Source organism: Copadichromis virginalis, linkage group LG1, assembly GCF_057382275.1.
Source record: "Copadichromis virginalis isolate Kocher_CV1m ecotype Utaka linkage group LG1, C_Virginalis_male_GT1.1, whole genome shotgun sequence".
Lineage (NCBI taxonomy): Eukaryota > Metazoa > Chordata > Actinopteri > Cichliformes > Cichlidae > Copadichromis > Copadichromis virginalis.
The window spans coordinates 38,993,992-39,001,686 of NC_140618.1; positions in this window are offsets into that span (position 1 = coordinate 38,993,992).

Below are 7,695 nucleotides of genomic sequence, written 5' to 3' on the forward strand. Positions count from 1 at the left end.
TTTCAGTAATTTAGGGTGATTTGACATATGCTGAGTAAAAAAATGTTTGCATTGAAACTGTCAGACATGAGGTATGCATAACTGGGAACTTTCTAGCATAAAGGTCAAAAACGGGGGAATGTTAGAGTTTGTATTGTTGATTGTCATTTATGCTTAGAAATATTTACTTATATATGCTTAGAGTTTTGTAATTAGTTGTAGATTGGTAGAGGTTTTGATCCTTGATAGTCTGCAAACTTTGTGTGTATTAGACAGCACTTTGGGAGCATGAGAGGTCATACCGTGTCTTATTATTTTATGGTAGGATTAACGTAGTTGCGTCTGTTCTAGTCTAAGTGCTCTTTGTTTAGATGAACTGCAGGACTTCCTCACCGTGTTATCTAGGATGAACCATCTAGGGTGAGGGGGAGGCTACCCTCTTCCTGACCAAGGATGTTTGACCCTTTGATCAGCAGTCCACACACACACACACACACACACACACACACACACACACACACACACACACACACACACACACAGGCAAGGTACTCTTTGTTTGTATGTAGACGTCATATGTTAATGAACTTATGCATATTCATGTAACCTCAATAAAAGGACAGTGTATGGGAGAACGGACGAGAGCTACTGGGGTCAAGCGAAGGAACGGCGCTCTGTCCGGTTCTCTCCCGTGCACGAGTACCATGAAGAACTTTGCCTATTTGTGTCTTGCTTAGCAGTGTAATTATATTGTCTTCAACGTTCCAGCGGATGGGTTCAAGCTACAAACCTATCACTGGCAAAAAGTGAAACACAAAAACAGTACAAAACTAAACTGGGAAAGCTAAACATAAAGTATACCAGGAACCACGGGGAGAATCACACACAGCATGAGGGAGACTACGACAAAGAGAAACACAGAGCTTAAATACACAGAGGGATAACGAGGGAATGAGACACAGAAGGAGGGCACAGCTGGGAGAAATCAGGACTGACGAGACAAGCAAAGCAGTACACATTCACATAAGACACGGAACTTCAAAGTAAAACAGGAAGGATCACACAGAGACGCGAATTTGACACAGTGGAGACAGCAACTAAGAAACACAGAGACATAAACCATAAGGCAGAGGACTCTAAGAACAGAGGGGACACAGAGGGGAACTCAAACATGCAGACACAGACTACACAGAACAGAGGGGACACAGAGAAACATGAAGGGCAAGGGATCAAAACTAGAAACCATAAAATAACTCACACAAGTACAATATTACAAACATCACAAGGAACTAAAAACGCTGGGTCAGGGGACCCAGGACCATGACAAACCCGGGCTTAAGCCCAGTAAGCCACCCCCACGCTCCGCCCCTGGTCCCCATCCTTTACCGTCAGAAACCAGTGTGTGAGCGAAGCTGCTGCTGGATCAGCTTTCACTGCTCTGAGATCAGTTGCAACCTGTGCTTTGTGTGGTAACTAGTGCTGTAATTGTTACAACAATCTAATATGATTGTTGTAACAATTATTATTATTAATAAATAACTTCAGCCTCTTGAACTCTATTTTATGACCTTATGCATTAGTTTGGCTGGTAACGTTTTAAAATTACTAGCAGCCACAGGATGTGATATTGAAATAGATTATCTGTAATATCAGTAGCATCTGTTGAATTAATCTGATGCAGTTAAGAAATGTCAATATATATCAGAGGATAATGCTGCATTCCTAATGCTGGAAGGGGAATAAAGAGGATCTGATTAATTGACAGGCATTAAAAAACAACATGCACAGTGATTGGGATTGGGTATTTATCTGGGTTTAAATACAGTTTGGAGGATTTGGGGTCTGAATTTTTAAAAAATGCTGTTTTTAAACATCTTATCAATCTTACACAGTCAGAGAAATGTGGGGATTAAGATGCAAAAAGATAGAGACAGAGAAGGATTGCCTCTGGCCCCAGTTTCAGAAGAATAGAGACATCAGTTGAGCTGCAGATGCCAATGAAAATAAAATCATTTGATTTTGGTACAGCTTATTAATGTCTCCTATTGTAGGCTTGAAGAGCACATGTTTCTCCTGTTAGTGGAAGTCCTGAGGATGGACATTTTGGTTGTATGTATTTAATTTTCTATGTAACAGATAACTATAATGTTGTCACGGTTTGCGGGGGCAAGCCGTGTGGAATATATATAGGACCAAAAGGCGGCAGCTCTGGTGCAGGTGAGTGTTTATTAACAACAAAAATGCAAACAACAAAGGCGCTAGGAACATGAAACTGAAACCTAAACTGGGTAAACTAACACACAAACCAGGAATGACGGTGCAGGGAGGTCCGGGGAAATACATGCAGGGAGACCGAGGGGAAACAACACAGACGAACCAGCAACGAGGACACGGTAACACACACTATAAATACACATGCCAGGAATCAGGGGATGGGAAACAGGAGGGGAACACACCTGGAATACATGATAACTGACAAGGCAGGGGAAACGTAAACAGAACACACTGACATAAGACAGAGCCCTACAAAGTAAAACAGGAAACACATACACGTAATGACACAGACTCAAAGACGCGGACTAAACACAGAGACTTACTACACTAAGGAAATGCACAAGCAGGGAAGACATCAACCAGAGGGAACACCACTAAATGCTAGAAAATACAAAACTATCAAAAGTAAAAGTACATAACCAAAAACACTGGGTCACCGACCCAGGACCATGACAGTACCCCCCCCTCAAAGGCTGGCTCCAGACAGCCCAACAAGAAAAAAAAAAAAAAAAAAAAAAAAAACAGCCAGAAAAAACAGAAAACAACCCGACCAGGGCGGGCGGCGGGGGCCCAGGAAGGAGGGCTCGAAGCAAAACAAAACCGGAGCACCAGAAGGCCAAAAGACCAAAAACAAAAAACGAGCCCAAAACCAAAAGAAACGAAGCACACCAAAACACAGGAAAAAAAAAACAGTCCAAAACAGAAGAGTCCAGGGGGCCGACAGCACAGGAGTCCAAAACAGTTCAGGGGGCCGGCCAGGGGGCCGACAGCACAGGAGTCCAAAACGGTTCGGGGGGGCCGGCCAGGGGGCCGACAGCACAGGAGTCCAAAACAGTTCGGGAGGCCGGCCGTGCGGACGGCAACGGCGGCCACTCAGGCGATGGCGGTCCGGGGGCCGGCCGTGCGGAAGGCAGCGGCGGCCACTCAGGCGATGGCGGTCCGGGGGCCGGCCGTGCGGAAGGCAGCGGCGGCCACTCAGGCGATGGCGGTCCGGGGGCCGGCCGTGCGGAAGGCAGCGGCGGCCACTCAGGCGATGGCGGTCCGGGGGCCGGCCGTGCGGAAGGCAGCGGCGGCCACTCAGGCGATGGCGGTCCGGGGGCCGGCCGTGCGGAAGGCAGCGGCGGCCACTCAGGCGATGGCGATCAGGGGGCTGGCCGCGCGGAAGACAGCGGCGGCGCCCAAGTGTCAGGCGCACCGGCCGAGGCTTGGAGGGCACAGGACCAGGCGACGCTGAAGCAGAGGCAGGACCAGGCGTAACAGGAGCACAGGCAGAGGCTGGACCAGGCGTAGCAGAAGCACAGGCAGAGGCTGGACCAGGCGTAGCAGAAGCACAGGCAGAGGCTGGACCAGGCGTAGCAGAAGCACAGGCGGCCGCAGGACCAGGCGTAGCAGAAGCACAGGCGGCCGCAGGACCAGGCGTAGCAGAAGCACAGGCAGAGGCAGGTGGGCCAGGCGTAGCAGAAGCACAGGCAGAGGCAGCTGGACCAGGCGTAGCAGAAGCACAGGCAGAGGCAGCTGGACCAGGCGTGGACGAAGACTCTGATGAGGCCGCAGCAGACGAAGGCTCTGAGGCTGCAGCTGACGAAGGCTCTGAGGCTGCAGCTGACGAAGGCTCTGAGGCTGCAGCTGACGAAGCACAGGCTGGAGCTGCAGCTGACGAAGCACAGGCTGGAGCTGCAGCTGACGAAGCACAGGCTGGAGCTGCAGCTGACGAAGCACAGGCTGGAGCTGGCGTAGCAGATGGTGGCTGGATGGGCTCCTCGGGCCCTCCAGCTGATGTAGCATGGTGCTGGTGCCCAGCTGACGAGGAAGGTTGCTGAACGGGCCCCTCGGACCCTCCAGCGGAGACAGGAGGCTGAACGGGCCCCTCGGACCCTCCAGCCGACGAGGCATGAGGCTGGTGTGGTTCTCCGGAACCACCAGCTGACGAGGAAGGCTGCTGGACGGGCTCCTCGGGCCCCCCAGCTGAAACAGGAGACAAAGGCCGGAGCGGTCCCTCGGACCCTCCAGCGGAAACAGGAAACAAAGGCCGGAGCGGTCCGTCGGACCCTCCAGCGGAGACAAGAGACGAAGGCCGGAGCGGTCCCTCGGGTGGCTGCTTAAACTCCAGGGGTCCAGAATCAGCTGAGGACTGGGACCTAGCCTCTGGGGAAGCCCTGGAGCGGCAAACAGTGCCAATGGCGGCTGAACCAGGAAAAGCACCTTGAGGTGAAATTAAACTTTCTCCCTGCACGGAGTGAATGAGTGAAGCCGATGATACTGGGGCCTGCGCTACAGGCGGCACTGGAGCTACTGGGGCCTGCGCTACAGGCGGCACTGGAGCTACTGGGGCCTGCGCTACAGGCGGCACTGGAGCTACTGGGGCCTGCGCTACAGGCGGCACTGGAGCTACTGGGGCCTGCGCTACAGGCGGCACTGGAGCTACTGGGGCCTGCGCTACAGGCGGCACTGGAGCTACTGGGGCCTGCGCTACAGGCGGCACTGGAGCTACTGGGGCCTGCGCTACAGGCGGCACTTGAGCTACTGGGGCCTGCGCTACAGGCGGCACAGGAGACTGAACTGAGGGTGGCACAGGAGACTGAACTGAGGGTGGCACAGGAGACTGAACTGAGGGTGGCACAGGAGACTGAGCTGAGAGTGGCTGCGGGGGAGCTAACTTAGCTGCCGGTAGCTGCACAGGCGATAAGCAGCTCGCGTTGATATCCGCCACACAAAACGCAGCCCCTGAATGAACAGTCATGCAGTCCGAAAATGAAAAACAGTCCTCACTCACCACAGCCGGCGAATTAGAAGTCCGAACGTCCAGCTGTGGGGTGGCGCGCTTACGGCGCGATCGGCGTCTCCTCCCCGCACACGGCTCCGACGGGCCGGGCAAGATCACATCCGGCGAGTCGGGCAGCGAGGCAGGAGTGGCCGAGAGAAGGTGCGGTGTGAGCCGGAGAAAAGCCTGCATAGTCGGAGGAAGCGAGTTCAATAGCCATGGCAGGCCGGAAAAGAGCCGTTGCAGCCGGTCTTCTGTTGCGCGGCGAAGCTCTTCCGGGGGATGTTCCAGCCATAGGCTGAGAAGGATCTCCACATTGTACGTGATGTCGTCCTGGAGCTCCTCGGACGGATTTACAGCCGCTGGGTCCATGGTGGCTGGTTCGTTCTGTCACGGTTTGCGGGGGCAAGCCGTGTGGAATATATATAGGACCAAAAGGCGGCAGCTCTGGTGCAGGTGAGTGTTTATTAACAACAAAAATGCAAACAACAAAGGCGCTAGGAACATGAAACTGAAACCTAAACTGGGTAAACTAACACACAAACCAGGAATGACGGTGCAGGGAGGTCCGGGGAAATACATGCAGGGAGACCGAGGGGAAACAACACAGACGAACCAGCAACGAGGACACGGTAACACACACTATAAATACACATGCCAGGAATCAGGGGATGGGAAACAGGAGGGGAACACACCTGGAATACATGATAACTGACAAGGCAGGGGAAACGTAAACAGAACACACTGACATAAGACAGAGCCCTACAAAGTAAAACAGGAAACACATACACGTAATGACACAGACTCAAAGACGCGGACTAAACACAGAGACTTACTACACTAAGGAAATGCACAAGCAGGGAAGACATCAACCAGAGGGAACACCACTAAATGCTAGAAAATACAAAACTATCAAAAGTAAAAGTACATAACCAAAAACACTGGGTCACCGACCCAGGACCATGACAAATGTATGTTTCCCAGGTGATGTATTCCTTTATCTTAGGGACATTTCTGAGTAAGAGGAAAGACCTCTGTTTGCACAAGGGATCATTTTTCTTTCAAGACAGCAAAGTGCAACACCACTGTCACCACACACACCTTCCTCACCTGGCATGCAATAACAGGTGTGTTACTACAGATTCTGAAGTTTGTCAACGCCTGGACTGAACGCTTGTTTTCACCTGAAATAATACTTTAAAATGAAAGTGGATTAGTATGCACGTAGGCTTGGTCTTACAACGTAAACCAAGTTAACCCTGCTAGTTATCCTCTTTTATCAAGTCGTGGTCAGAGTTTCTTTTGTCAGCCTTTGATCCCTTCAGTTACGGACTGCATTAATAAATCTAGCTACGTGACTCGACAGGACAGTCAGGACACTCAGGTCCTGTTAGGGAGAAGAGATACTCTCCCCGCTAGGGCCTGACCGCAACGTGGCTCCAGCCGCCCTAATTTCTGGTCCTGGAGAAAAGAGCCGCTCTGCAGGGGAAGTGAGAGGCTAATTGTCGAGAGAGGCACTGAAGGAGCAAAGCTGAATCAACTCTAATTAGGACACAATTACGGCTAACTCTCACAGCTGTAAAAATCCATTAACCTTTAATCGTACAGTTCATCAAACACTTGAGGTTAGAGTGTGTGTGAATGTGTGACAGTGTGTGAGTGAGAAGCTCATACAGAGCGATACAGAGATACATCCCTACATCCCTGCATCTGTGAGGAGAAAAAGCCCTGACTAGGAAAATATTTTGGCATATGATGATCGTGACAGAACAATCAGGAGTGACGGAGAAGAACACTGATCTCACTGAATTCATGATCGATACATTAGTTATATATTCGTTTTGTCTTGTAATTTGTAACTGAAATTTCTCCCCATGTTTGTTCTCTCTGAGTACTCCAGCTTCCTCCCACAGTCCAAAGACATACAGCTAGTGGAGTGAAGTTAGTGGTGATTCTGTCACGGCTGCCGAGGCGAGCCGTGTGGATTTAGAAGGAGGACCCAAGATGCAGGCAGTGGATGAGATACCGGTGGTTTTATTTACAGAGGTGTAGTGGCAAACAAACAGTGGGGCATAACAAACAACTAAAGACACCTAAACTGGGAGAACTAAAATAACAGACCTGGGAGCATATGACAACGGATGATGAATAGCGGAGAGACGCAGACGAGGAAAAGGACACCGTGGAACACAGGGGAACAGACTGACACAGAGTTACACAGACTGACACGGAGGAACACAGACGAACCGGCAACAGGCAGGAGAACACACAGGGCTTAAATACACACACCAGTAATCAGGGGATGAGAGACAGGAGGGCAACACAGCTGGGAGGAATCTGGGCTGACGGGACAGGGGAAACGTAAACTGATCACACTCACATACGACATGGACCTTCACAATAAAACAGGAAACTCAGATACATGGAACCAGACAAGACATTGAACTAAACAGACAGATTCACAAACAGATGGGGAGACACCATAGACAGACAGATACAGACGCAGACTCAAGAGGCAGATCGAAAATAACACAGAACTTAAACAATCATCTAGAAAATGATAAACTAAAGGCACTGGGTCACCGACCCAGGACCATGACAGTACCCCCCCCTCAAGGGCTGGCACCAGACAGCCCAGCAGAAACGAAAAAACGGACCAAAACAAAACAGAAAACAACCCG